The sequence below is a fragment of the Schistocerca serialis genome, chromosome 1 (genome assembly GCF_023864345.2).
Source record: "Schistocerca serialis cubense isolate TAMUIC-IGC-003099 chromosome 1, iqSchSeri2.2, whole genome shotgun sequence".
In the NCBI taxonomy this organism is placed as follows: domain Eukaryota; kingdom Metazoa; phylum Arthropoda; class Insecta; order Orthoptera; family Acrididae; genus Schistocerca; species Schistocerca serialis.
Genome location: NC_064638.1, coordinates 1,001,782,563 through 1,001,797,199, shown reverse-complemented (window position 1 = coordinate 1,001,797,199; position 14,637 = coordinate 1,001,782,563).

The following is a 14,637-nucleotide window of genomic DNA, read 5'->3' as shown; positions in this document are numbered from 1 at the left end:
CAACCCCCACTTGTCTGTACCCCACTCAGACCCCACATCACAGCCGTTATCAACATTGTGAATAATGACCTTTTGCTGTCTGTTGCTAAAGTAAGAGGTGAACCAATTGTGAGCTACTCTCCGTACTCCTTAATGGTCCAACTTCTAGAGCAATATTTTGTGATCAATAAAACAAAACGCTGATGCTGAGGGAATTAGATTAAGGAATGAGACACTTAAAGTAGTAAAGGAGTTTAGCTATTTGGGGAGCAAAATAACTGATGATGGTCGAAGTAGAGAGGATATAAAATGTAGACTGGCAATGGCAAGGAAAGCGTTTCTGAAGAAGAGAAATTTGTTAACATCTAGTATAGATTTAAGTGTCAGGAAGTCGTTTCTGAGAGTATTTGTATGGAGTGTAGCCATGTATGGAAGTGAAACATGGACGATAAATAGTTCGGACAAGAAGAGAATAGAAGCTTTCGAAATGTGGTGCTACAGAAGAATGCTGAAGATTGGTAGATCACATAACTAATGAGGAGGTATTGAACAGAATTTATGAGAAGAGAAATTTGTGGCACAACTTGACTAGAAGAAGGGATCGGTTGGTAGGACATGTTCTGAGGCAACAAGGGATCACGAATTTAGTACTGGGTGGCGGAGTGGAGGGTAAAAATCGTAGAGGGAGGCCAAGAGATGAATACACTATGCAGATTCAGAAGGATGTAGGCTGCAGTACGTACTGGGAGGTGAAGCAGCTTGCACAGGATAGAGTAGCATGGAGAGCTGCATCAAACCTCTCTCAGGACTGAAGACCAGAACAACAACAACAACAACAACAATCAAACTCCTTAGTTTAATCAAAAAATATGTCTAGCGTTCGAAACCTTTCGTTTAACCCATCCAGTACCCTACAGGGAAAAGAGAATATAGCATTTTCAGTTGTTAAACGCCTTCTATGGCCGAACTGTACATTTGATAACAAATCGTGTGATATAAAACGAGCAATTATGCTTACATACAAAGCCTTTTCAAAAACGTTAGCAAGCACTGATGGCATAGAAATAGGTCTAAAATTTTCTACGTTACCGCTTTCTCTCTTTTTATAAAGTGACTTTACAACTGAGTACTTTAATCGTTCAGGAAACTGACCATTCCTAAAGGAAAAATTACAAATATGGATAAATACAGGGCTAACAAGTGCAGCACAGTACTTTAATATTCTGCTAGGCACTCCATTACCACTATGAGTCTTCAGTCATTTAATTATTGACTCAATCTCGCAACTGTCTGTATCTCAGAGGAGTATTTCGGATATCAATCTCGGAAACGCATTTGCCAGGAAAGTTATATGATTTCCTGTAGAAACTAATTTTTTATTTAATTCACCAGCAATGCTCAGAAAGTGGTTGTTAAATACTGTACATATATCTGATTTATCAGTAACAGAAATATTTTTACTACGAACTGACTTTATATTGTCGACCTTGTGCTGCTGACCAGACACTTCCTTCACAATTGACCACATGGTTTTAATTTTATCCCGTGAATTAGCTATTCTGTACGCATACCATATACTCTTTGCCTACCTAATAACCTTTTAAGGACTTCACAATATTGTTTGTAATGTGCTACTGTAGCTTGATTGTGACTAACATTTTAATAAAACTCCCGCTTTGTTCCACATGATATCTTTATCCCATTAGTCAGTTACCCAGGCTGGCTATTATTGCTGGTATGTCTCAATTAGCAGTACAGAGGATTTCATTTACTAATAGGAACAAATAGCTGAATAATACTTGTTTCCTGTGAGTTAGGCCTTGGGACCATTGATGTTATAATTAGGCAAAATGGCCACTGAGTAAGTAATGAGGGCAAGTGTACAATTATTCAGTAAACGATAGAACAAGTTGAAACAATTGCCCAAGAGCTATGCACTCCAGATTGTACGTCTTATATTGATTACAACTAAGAGCCAAGTGACCCTCGTCTCTCGGTAACGAGAAGCCCATGTATAGGAAGATGGAATCGAGGGGAAAGAAGTTTTAGCAGTCAAACGTTAGTACCAGGAGTATCTCATGCATGTTAGTGGGTCATAAACCCATATATAAAAGTGTGTAATGGTAAATAAACTTATTTAACGAGTTCATATCATCTTGTTACGTTGGCAGAACACCAACGCTTTCAAAGATTCTTCTCTGTTCCCCAGTAATAATCCCAAAACAACCAAGAGATTCTACTGCCTCTCGACTCCAGTGTAAAGGTTAGTTAAGAGAAAACCACAATGGACAATATTTTCATCAACGTCCTGGTTTCGTCACGTAGACCAAACCAGATATATATTGGTATCCTGGAAATATGTCAGGACGTGACACATGCACCTGTTACTGTTACTATTTTGATTAGTTCAGCTTTATTCAAAATGGTTCAAATGGCTCTGAGCACTGTGGGACTTAACTTCTGAGGTCATCTGTCCCCTACAACTTTTTTTTTAAATCTCTATTTCATAAACAATACTAATTATACAATGTTAACCCACGTCCTAAGATGATTGGTGGGTCATAAAATGATACATAGATTACATTAGAATGCAACTTTTACAATTATGTTAGTGAGCTACAGTTTAACTACTACTATGTGTTAGTTTTAGTTTTCTACGACAATGGGCAATTTGACCTAACTACTTGTTACTTAACTAATCTACTATGACTATTACCTGCAGCGTCACAGGTGTGCCAGTTGTGTATAAACCTACTTAGGATAGCCAGACTCAACGAGCTAAACCCGAGGAGCATGCCCCTGGCACTGGGATGGCCAAGGTAAGTAATCGCTGCAGTTTCCTAAATTAATGTTCTAATCTAAGTCCTACAAAACTAACTTAACCTACGTCGTATCCTGTGCTTGTCGTAATCGGTGGTGTTGACTCCATCCCCCCTAGTTCTGTACGTGGCAGATCCCATCTATGATGGAAGTCGGCCAGCCCACGCACAGGCGGTATGGGAATGGGATCTGGACTCAATCGGTTTGATCTACAAGTTGATACCTAATCTAGGTCCCTCAGGTACTCTGCTAACACTTTTCGTGATACCCTATCTGCCAATGCATTCAAAGTGTGAAAAGTGTCTTCTTGTCTGAGTAGTTGGTATGTGTCGTTATTTGGAAGTTTGTCTCGGAGTGTTGTCGCGACATAATTGAAGAGAGGGCACTCGTAAACCACATGGTCGGGAGTACCCTCTGCCACGCCACAGTCACACGCGGGGGCTGCCCTCTTCCCAAACCGACATAAATATGTCGGATAGGGTCCATGGCCTGTGAGAAAGTGAATGAGTCCTCGTGTAGGTTCGAAGTATTTCATGGCCCCACGCTCTTTTACATCTGGTAAAAACTGGAAGGTCCTTCTCCCAGTTTCTTCTTCCTCCCAAGCCCTCTGCCAAAGTTCCTCCCCTCTGTTTCTTATTTCACTCTTGTCCTCCACCCCCATACCCATGATCTCTATTATTTTCTCCATATTCCCCTTTTTGGCCCAGTACCACGCTGCTTGTTCTCGTATCTTGATGTCTAACGGGCAGAGCCCCATTATAACTAACAGAGGTCCCCCCGGAGATGTTCTGTAGGCCCCCACAGATCTCAGAATCATGCTTCTCTGGACCCTTCTCACTGTCATGGCGGGCACGACCATCGTGAGCCTGTGCGCCCAGACTCCCGAGCCGTAACCCACTACTGAAGTTAGAATACTGTTGTGATAGAGTTTAATGAGATGAGGAGGGAGATGAAATCTTTTATGTCCTATGGAGATGAGATTGTTTAGTAATTGGAGAGCTCTCTGGGTTATGGTGTCTATGTGTTTCCCGAAGTTCCATCTCACGTCAATTATGACTCCTAAATATCGTCTCTCCCGTCGCCGAAGAACTGATGAGCCATCGACTCTGACAGTAGGATTCCTGATTATCTGTCCTTTTAATATCTGGTATGTAGATTTACTAGGAGATATTGTCATTTTGGTATTTTGGCACCATTGGTGCAGTTTCACTATGGCCCTTTCAATCTTTGGTTCTATATCTTCTCGGCTGCGACCGCCGACCAACAGGAGGAGGTCATCCGCGTAGGCTATCACCTCTAGCACTTCTTCACTTTGCTGTAAGTTGTATAATAACGGTTCCATATGGATGTCCCAGAAAAGGGGTCCCAAAACGGAGTCTTGGGGACATCCTTTGGTGATTGCTTTCCCAACTCTCCCGCTAGGGGATGATAGCCATACCTCCCGCTCCTACAATAGCTCCTCAGACATCCATATAGCGACCCTGGACACTCTTTCTCCCGCAGACAGGAGAAGACCGAAGGCCACCACAGGTTGTCTAAGGTGCCACTGATATCCACCACGATGCCAACTACGTACTTATGCGGGGTTGAGCCACAGGCCTCAGCCGCCAGAGCGATAGCATCAGATGCCGAACGCCCCGGCCTGAAGCCGAACTGCCTGCCGTTCCTCCCGCACAGCACCCGGTGAGCTGTCAATCTGTCAGCCAGCAGTTTTTCTAGTAGCTTCCCAAAGAGGTCCAATGGGCAAATCGGCCTGCATGATTTAACCTCGCCCGGGTCTTTTTCAGGACCTTTTTTGATTATCACCACGTTTGCAGTTTTCCACCTCTTAGGAAACTTCCTTTGTCTCAGGCACAAGAGATGAGTTAGTGGCGTAATTAACTGGGGGGGGCCAGGAATTGCACCACCTCAGTCACAATGCCGTCTGGTCCAGCAGCTTTCCCTCTCTTTAAAGATCTTATATGTGCAGCCACCTCCTCTTCCGAAAAGGGGTAGACTGCCATATCGTTGTTATATTCGTCTGAGTCCGTATTTCGCAGTTGCTGTTGTCCTTCAGTTTCTCCATCCGCATGTCGTCAGGCAGCAGGGACCGGAGAAGGACCTCTGCAGTCTCCTGCCAAGACTCCGTCCGTCTGTCTCCCTGCCTGACTGTCGATAACTCCATGGGAGAGCGGATTTTCTCTCTCACTAATTTATAGGGGAGACCCTATGGGTCCAAGGCTAGAACTTAGAACTACTTAAACCTAACTAATCTAAGGACATCACACACATCCATGCCCGAGGCAGAATTCGAACCTGCGACCGTAGCGATCGCGCGGTTCAGACTGTAGCGCCTAGAACCGCTCGGCCACGACGGCCGGCCAGCTTTATTCATCACTTTTATCTCGTGGATTACAAAGACTGTTTCATTATTATGCAGCAATTACTTTACTATTATTATTGTTATTAGTTCAGCGTTGTTCGTCACAATAATGTCGAATCGGTTATAACGGACTGATTTATTACTATGCAGTGGTTACTGTTATTATTATTATTATTAGAGGAAGGTGCCCTAAATTGGACTTCCCCCCTAAAGCGACCTGGCTCTGCGTTCTTCTCAACTCAGTCGGGATCAAGTTGTGACGTCTCTGCTCGATGGTGCTGGTTGTCCCAGTCGAGAGGACGTGGAACGGCGTACGTCGATAACGACAACGCCAATCTGTAACTATTATAAAAACAAACTCGTGCGATTTGGTTATTTTTCAGATACTATCTCTCAAAACTGATACCAACGTCTCGATGGAGCATCACGCCGGAGTGTGTGCGCCGTCCTTGCTTGTAATTAAAGCAATGGTGTTCGATGTCTAGCGATCTTCTCCACTTATAAATATAGCGACTGCACCACTCGATAACGCGATGACTCCCTCGATCTGAAATGATAACCAAAAGTCCTTTGGGTGTTCGCGACAGACTTTTCAGTTTACGCAAACTTGCTGACAGTAGTTCTTATGCCCGTTTTGAGAATGGGTATTCAAATGTTGAAAATATAATGCCTTGAATCATCAATCCATCACCAAAGCCGATGTCACATCACGATTTTTGAGAGGATATTGAGTTGTTAATTATTATTCCGTCATCAAGGCGTCGCTACGTCGCGTATTCAACAACTACACGACGTAATTCCAGAGATAACATACTCTTGAGCAATGTTCAGAATGCGTCGTATTTCGGTGTAAACGTATTACTGTTTACAGTTAAATTGTCACTAAATCACTTTTCACTTTTATGTTACCTAAAGAATCAGTTAATTCCACAAATATACTTTAAATATCCATTAAACGACGTATGCGACACGAAGAATTAAAGTTTATTGTTCTTCGTAATCATTTGTCCCTACAGTGAGCACACACACACCGATTTTTCATTCAGGGAATTGCGTCCGTTGGCATCAGCAATTATGACTTTGACGATAGCTTCTGACAACACGGCGCAATTGTAAGTTCTTCGTGATTCCGTTTATCTGTTGCCTACTCAAGTCTAATAACTGAGTTTATGTCGGCGGTCAGTCTCTTTCTGTGTCCTTTGATGTTTGTGACTATTATGTATCAAGAAGGCTAAGTCCAATCACAAATCAGCAATCACACGAGTTATTTTTCTGTCACATATGTCAACTACCCCTTTATCTGTCTAAACGGTAAAGATGATTTTACTTCAGTCCGACTTCTGGCTAATACTTCCCACCGTAAAACTTTTAAACTTCAGATCGGTTTTAAAACAATCATATAACGCTTAACATGCGTACTACTGTTGCAAGAGTACAAGAGAGAAGTGAAGTTAACATCTCCATTTCCGAGCTACATTGTAGACACAGTGAACTTACAGCTCGATGCGGTTACAGCTCTCTTCTAGGATAAATGTTATCTTTGGCCAATTTATGGTCTGGGCTTTAACCTTCGTAAATAATAATTTTGTGAACTATTTTTTTAAAGTTTTTGTTTCGTATTGTAATATTCTTTCATTCAGTCCTTTCTTTATGATAAGAATTAGTATTTACATAACATTCTTGTTAATCAAACTGTCAAGAGAGTAAATTTTGTTGTCAGTAGCTGTCATCACTGTCAGGAAGACTGATTTTTTCTATTTCTTTTTGCAACATTATGGGTTCTATAATTGGGGTATTACAAAGTGTAAATAGTAGTTAAGCTTCTGCCAGTCGGTAGTGTCATGCACAAGTCGCTCGCTCCACTTGATGCTTATCAGTTCGCCATATCCTAGTCATTGGCAGTTAAGGTTTTCAACCTATATGTTTTCTCTTATAGTAGGGCTTAAGCTTAAAGTTTACGACTAAGCCATTTCATTTAGATGTTTCGTTAAAAAATTATTCTATTAACACAATGTAGGCTCTAGTCGCGTTAAGTGGATCTCCTTCAATTGTCTAAACTTGACGCCTTACTTTTTCAAGTCTAAAGTCTAGCCTTATTCTACTGAAGTTCCTTTGCATATTCCAAAATGATAATGGGGAAGACTGATCAAAGAAAGTGAAGTCCATCTAAACTAGCTAAGGCGATAGAAGCAGTTTAGAAAAGAGAAGATGTATTGCAAGAAGGCCGGTATATAAAATGTTCTAAAAACAACACTTGTGAGGTTGTCCACACCTGAAGAAGCATCAGAAACAAATCGAGGCAGACCAAAAACTCTTGATAAAAATTTTAAAGAAGAGCTAGTTTAATACTACTTTGCTGTGCAAGCATTTTTCTGTGGGTTTACTCACAATGACTTGTGAAGAACTGGCATACAACTGGGAAAGAGAGATAACACTGGACGCCCTTTCAAAGATGAAAATGCTGGCAAAAGTGCGTTAGTCTTTTTCTGAAAGACCACAAAACCAAACTGTCAGAAACAAAGCCTACATGGGCATCTTATAGCAAGGCTATTGGGTTCAGCATAAAAATAGGAGTCCTATAACCTTCTGGATGCTGTTCTATTGTGCCTATTTCGAAAACAGATTGTCTTTTGTATGACTGAATACCTTTTCTTCATAATTTTTTGGTGTTAGTTTTATTACTTTAAAAATGGATCCGATTTTACCACAAACTCGCCAAATGTAAAGTTTCTGAAAATAATATTTTTTCATAATAACTTTTCGTTGTATTTTCTAAGATAAAATGCAAACGGTGCATAACATAATATACTAAATATTACAGGCTTTTAAACATAATTTTTACTGTGTCTTATTTTCTATAAATCGAAAACAAAATGGTGGTCTGGTTTGTCCAATTTCCACTGTTATTATTGTTATAATTACTATTACTACTGATATTTTCTTTTGGCAGCGCTACACAACTCACCCTATTTAAAAACGGCATCATGGAAGTCCTAAAGGCTATTGTGATGAATATTCGTTATAACAGCTTTTAGTAGTTCCATCTTGCTGTTGTTTAAATTATTATTATCATTATTATTATTATTTCTCGTGTCCCACTACCTCATTCAAGTCGCATTTGTTTTTGTTTTTTTTCTATTTTTCTCGATTTATCAGTCTAGCGTTGCGAAGTCGTACATAAACACGTTGCAACATACTGGTGTTATTCGCTTGCTGGAAATGATTAAACAAACTTATTGCGCTTGTTCCCATAGACGGAAGAAGTCATTGGATCTTCGTACTGATTGTCGACATACATTACTGTGACTTGTTGGATGTTTGGTCTTTGTGAAGGTTTCTGTGGAAGTGACGAGGAAGCAGCTGGAAGCAGACTATTGACCTCGTACATCTCGTATGGTTTCTGGTCGCAGACGCATTTGAGTCTTCGCGGAAAGCCGCAATACCATAGATATCGAAACGAATGACGGTTTCATATTCACTGAAGGTCACAAATAAGTATGAGTAAAGTTCCCTGCTTGTGTTGCTAATGACGATGAGTGAGCAGGGGAAGGAAAAATTATTGTGTCAACACATGGTCTACTTTTTTCTGGCAACACCAAGGGCGCCGCAGAGATCGGGATATCAATTTGACGGACGTCTCGCCGTAAGCGGTTAGATGCCATCACACCACCAGACGTTGTCATTCCGTGCAGCACACTGGCACAAGACATCACCAACTCTCTTCCTTGTGTTGGCTACATAATGCCAATGAAAGTACCTTCCACTGCCAAATTCGAGCCGGCTATCCCCTAATTTAGAGCTGAATATTATCTGTTTACTGCTTCTCTCGCAACAGTTCCTTTAAGAACAGAGATTATTCTGCTTCTTTATTTATTTCCTTCTCGCCACTGTGTACAGTTTTATGTGTCCAGATCTATGTCTGCCCCTAACAAGCTTCGCTTTTACTGCTCCTTTCTTTATCTAGTTAATTTATTTCTGGTTGTTTATAGAATAGAAATCCACTTGCCAGCAATTTATCAATCCATGTGCCACTAAATAATTATGGAAACTTAACTGTGTAGTGGCCGAACCAGTCAGTCATGGGTTGTCACACCCACGTCAACCAAACACATGGGAGCGTAAGACCAGCAACCATAGCACCCTCCTGGACAGCACGACACGGAAGCTTCATACGGAGAAGACATTTGCATTTCCCTCGCTCTATTTGCGAGAGGAACAGAAACGGACATGGCTTGCTGTGATGTCTTGCGAAGAATGCATGCTGATGCAGATGTAAATCTTAATCTACATCTAAAGCTTCATACACATTTCGGTGCAGATCTTTAACATAATGCAGCGTTTCAGCAACCGTGAATTGTTCAGACAATAAGAAATTCAGCCTTCAGTTGCAAGGTAAATTTTTTTTTAGTTTACCTAAGTTTCGATGCCAATAATGGTATCTTCTTCTGAATTTCTTATTGTCTGAACCGTATGGTGCTTGGCAGAGGGTAGCTTTCCTCCTTCTTTCTTCATCTGTCTTGCTTCTTCTCATGTCTCCTATACTTAATGCTCTTCCATAATCTTGCTTCCTATTATCGGATAATTTTAAATACTTTATTTCGCAGTTTTTAGGTTTAGCAGGTTTTTCATCCGATTTCTACCATTACTCATCCATTTCGTATTCATCATATTTAATCTTAAACCAAATACTGCATGAAGTAATAGATCAATGACTTTTGACATTCCTTATGTGTCGTCCTCACTTAAGTCGGGACGTAAAATTTTTTCTCATTTAGCTTTTATTTATGTTCGCAAATTCACAACCATGATTACATACCTCTTTAAATTTTCAATTAAACTGTTGATTAGTCGCAAGCAGCCTTATACTTTTTAACAAGTGACTCCCTGCAGTACAATGTAACAGACCAATACGAGATCTTGTGCTTCCTCTAATGTTAATGCTTGCACTGCACTGCAATTAATACGGCATTTTTCGCATCCTGCTAGTTAGGCAGCCCTGTTGCTAAATAGCAATTGTATGACATGTTATTGCCTTGCACGTGATCCTTCGTTGTTTTCTTATATTGAATACCAACAATATGAATGATCGGATAAAAGTATAATATCCGAAAAACCCTTTCTGTACGAGTTGAATTAGGAGTCACGAAATTCAGCAGCTTTCGATATGATCTGCATTGGCTTCGAAAAATTTGTGGCAGCTAAAATTTTGGGTACGTGTGTCGTACAAAATTTAGGTTCTCCTGATCATTCCTTTCCAGTGTCACATTACTTATATACTAGGATATACTCTGACTGTAACGAGCAAGCACAAGCTGCCTTTAAGAATAATGGGACGCCCGCATCATCCATAACTTTCGATCCGATAAGTAGCCAACACCACCTGTTCCCTTATCCGTTACGGGGACTGTCAACACGCATCGACACATGTCGGCAGCGGCAGAATTTTAACGCTCTTTTAAAGGCTGCGGTAGTCAGTTTCCCCTATCCATGCTTCAGTTTAAAGTGAATGTAACAGACGGCCTCTCTCTCTCTCTCTATCTCTCTCTCTCTCTCTCTCTCTCTCTATCAATCTATCTATCTATCTCTATCATCGTTGACATGGAATAAATAATGATATTACTGTTAAATTTTCCTAACGCCTCATCTGTTTACAGCCACTGCAATTGACAAACCAGATACTAGCTGCAATTTGTGAAACAGCAATTGTTATAATAAGAGAGCTCAGCAGCGTCAAAATTAATAGCATTTGAAGAATTCTTCGCATGGACAGTTCGTTCAGTGGAAGCAATTGATTACACATCATACAGGCTGCGAGCTAATCATCTTTGTAGTCCGTCACTTTGTTTAGTTTCACTTTACGCATATGGTTAACTCCTGAGGTTTTGGATGTTATAGTGCGTGTTTTATTCATAGTAACTCCCTATTTGAAGCTACTACTCTCACAGATCCATCAGCCGGAAAGATATCTCTCGTACCGCATACATTGATCCCGACAGATTTACCCTTTCAGTTTAAGCGAATCAAAGCTTCGTTTGCAAATGGCTCTGAGCACTATGGGACTTAACTTCTGAGGTCATGAGTCCCCTAGAACTTAGAACTACTTAAACCTAACTAACCTAAGGACGTCACACACATCCTTGCCCGAGGAAGGATTCGAACCTGCGATCGTAGCGGACGCGCGGTTCCAGACTGTAGCGCCTAGAACCGCTCGGCCACTCCGGCCGACTTCGTTTGCAATAACGATAAACGAGGCTCAAGGTTAGACATTCAAATACGATGGAATTGATTTACAATCACAACATTTTTCGTATTCTCAGTTCAACGTTGTTCTTTAACGAACTAGTAATTCAGAAAATGAGTTCATACTCTTACCCACAGTATCCAAAAACACGAAAAAACTTTAATGTGTCGAAATTTCGTAACTGTATTGTCTACAAAAAATAAGAAAAGCTTAAAAACACACAAAAGAAAACAGAGCAGTCTTCTTCACTCATGTTCTATTTGATTTATTATCATTTAGAATTCAATACCTTAAAAGTAGGTGAAGTCACAACGAGGAACCGAAATCTGTGTCCTGGGACAGTTCCCAGGAATACTCAGATTAAGACGGATATCCAATCTCCAAACATATTTGCCGATTGCAAAGCATTTCTGGGTTAGCTAGTATCACTCTAAGATAATATTGATAATATTTATGATTTTAGTTCGAGATGAAACAGGAGGTGTTTCGACTATTCGCGGTTTGAGTCCACCTTTAAAAATTCCCGAACTGATAAAAAACATTCAAAAGTACTTTATTCCTAAAAATAATATCCCTCACCTTTTCGGATGAACAAAGACATACGCTGTAAGAAGAAGAAGAAGAAGAAAAAGAAAGAAAAGAAAAGAAAGCGCACCTCGAAGGAATTATATCCGAACGGAAATCGCCAGATGTATATGTATAGCAAACAAATTATAGCAATTTCAGAAAAATTGGATGATTTATTCAGGGAGAGAGCTTCACAAGTTGAGGAAGTCGATAACCCGTTGGTCCACCTCTGGCACTTATACAAAAAGTTATTCGCCTTGGCACTGATTGATAGAATAGTTGAATGTCCTCCTGAGGGATATAGTACCAGACTCTACGCAACTAGTGCGTTAGATCATCAGAATTCCAAGATGATAAGAGGGCCCTGGGTGTAATGCTCCAAACGTTCTCAACTTAAGAGAGATCCGGCGACATTGCTGACAAAACGTGAAGTAGAAACTTTCGCTGTGTGTGGGCGAACATTATCTTGCTGAAATATAAGCCCAGGATGTCTGGTCGTGAAAGGCAACAAAACGGGGCATAGAATAGTGTAGACATAACATTATGCTGTACCTGTGCCACGGATCTCGAAACACGTCTGCGCTGGTCATCGGGGCTCAGTTCGAAGAGGCACTCACCAGTGAAGATAATTCTGCTCCAGTCAATGAGATTGCAGGCCAAAGACATTTCTGAAGATGATCTGGATAGTTTGTCTTCGAGCTTGCCAAACCCTACCTTGGACGACAAGATCGCCGTATCTCTCCTCTACTGAGAACGTTGGAGAATTACCGCTAGGACCCTCTAACTAGCTAAGGCGCCAAATGGACAGACTTTGGCACGATATCCCTCAGGAAGACATCCAAGTATTCTATCAATCAATGCCAAGCTGAATAACCACTTGTGTAGGTGCCGACACATTATTGACTTACTCAATTTTTGAAGCTTTTCCTCTTGAATGAATCATACAATTTTTCTGAAATTGTAATCATTTGTTTGTTGTAAAGGTACAACACATTTACCGATTTCCGTTCCATTCGGCTAATTCTTTCTCGGTGTGTCCTTTCTTTGTTTTATAGCGTACTAAGGTGCCTTCCAAGGAGACTAACTCATAATTTTCTACTATCCGAAATGAAATTAGTGCTCTGACACGCTGAACAACAGAAGAAGAAAAAGAAAAACCAGCAAAAGCACTGTTTAATATGGAATAGAGGGTTCTAGTTCATCTACATCTGTATGACTAGTCTCAGATTCACAGTTAAGTGCCTGGCAGTCTGTTGATCAACCTCCAGACTATTCTTCCACTACAACACTTGCTACAGGACTGTTTTTCCAGAAACACTCTCGTAACGTATCCAAATTCATAAAGTGAGTCCTGTTTCATTGGACACTGAAGAAGAGGGAAACTGGAGTACTAGTCGTTGTGCGTATGTAACTGCAGCTTTGCTGTTATTTTGACGTTAATTAGTATTTGCATGCCCTGTAGATGTGGGAAGACGATGAAAGGAACAGGACTGTGAAAAGGCCTATGAATCTCCAGTGGCAGTGAAGTCAGCTGCCCCTCAGTGCCAACTCTTGGAAGGCCACTGGGGTAGGGTCGAGGTCAATGTCCCACCGGCCAGTGGCTGTTGCCTTGGAGCACAGCTGCAGGACTTCAGGCTTTGAACAGAAACACAGATAGTATCTCCCATCAAGAGAACTCCTGGCAAAACCGTTTATGACCTGGAAATGGAGTGAAAAGGATTTTCCTTTTCAGTAGAAGGGGCCATTGTACTCGAAATATAGAAAGCTCAGTAAGCACTGAAAGCCACAGATTAGCATTTCGAAGATGGATAGGCGAACCACAGTCCTGGGCCTATGAAAATGTGAGATACAATGTAAAAACTGTCAGCATTAACTCAGGTAAAAAAATTATGAGTCAGAAAGAGACACCAGTTGGAGATGACACACCACACCTCACTGGTCGGAAAAAAGGACAGAGTGTGCCGTATTTTATTTTTTATTTTTTATTTTTTTTATTTTTTTCCTTTTGTTTAGAGGACGGTAGGACACAAGTGATTGGTTAACAAGCCACAGGAAAGGGACTAGTGTTTTGTAAGGAGCAGTCTGATCAGTTGGTGCTCAGAAGATCCAGAGGCGAGCCAAACAAAATTCAGTGAGAGATGAAACACATGGCAACGCAAGGTTTTCGTTTTAATTAACACTCGATCAGAAATCAGACTAAAGCTTCATCTCCAACCTTCAGCTGCATCTTTGGGAGCCTCTACTGTGCTGAGAGCCACTGCTGGCCACTGAGCAGCCTGTGCTGATGCACTGAAAATTTAAAAAAATTTCTGGCTAACATCAAATGAGCTGCTGACGGGGGTGGTGGTTCTGCCAGTAATCGATTCTGCAGCCACTTAAGCCACCCCCTACTGTGTTACCATGAGACGATCTATAGAACCATTAAAATCATTTTGAAGTAATACAACTACCTCGAGCTTCACTCTAAAGACTTGCACTAACGCCATGAACAGTTGCTTTCAGCTCTAACCGCAAGTGTGACTTATACCCATCCGTAGCACTACCTGTTTTCATTTAACATTATGACAATCACTGGACCCTTAACGATTGTAATTAATTTACTTACAGGATTAATAGCATAATTCCTCTGGAACCCTCATGTCAGATATGCCAAGCTTTTATTAAACTA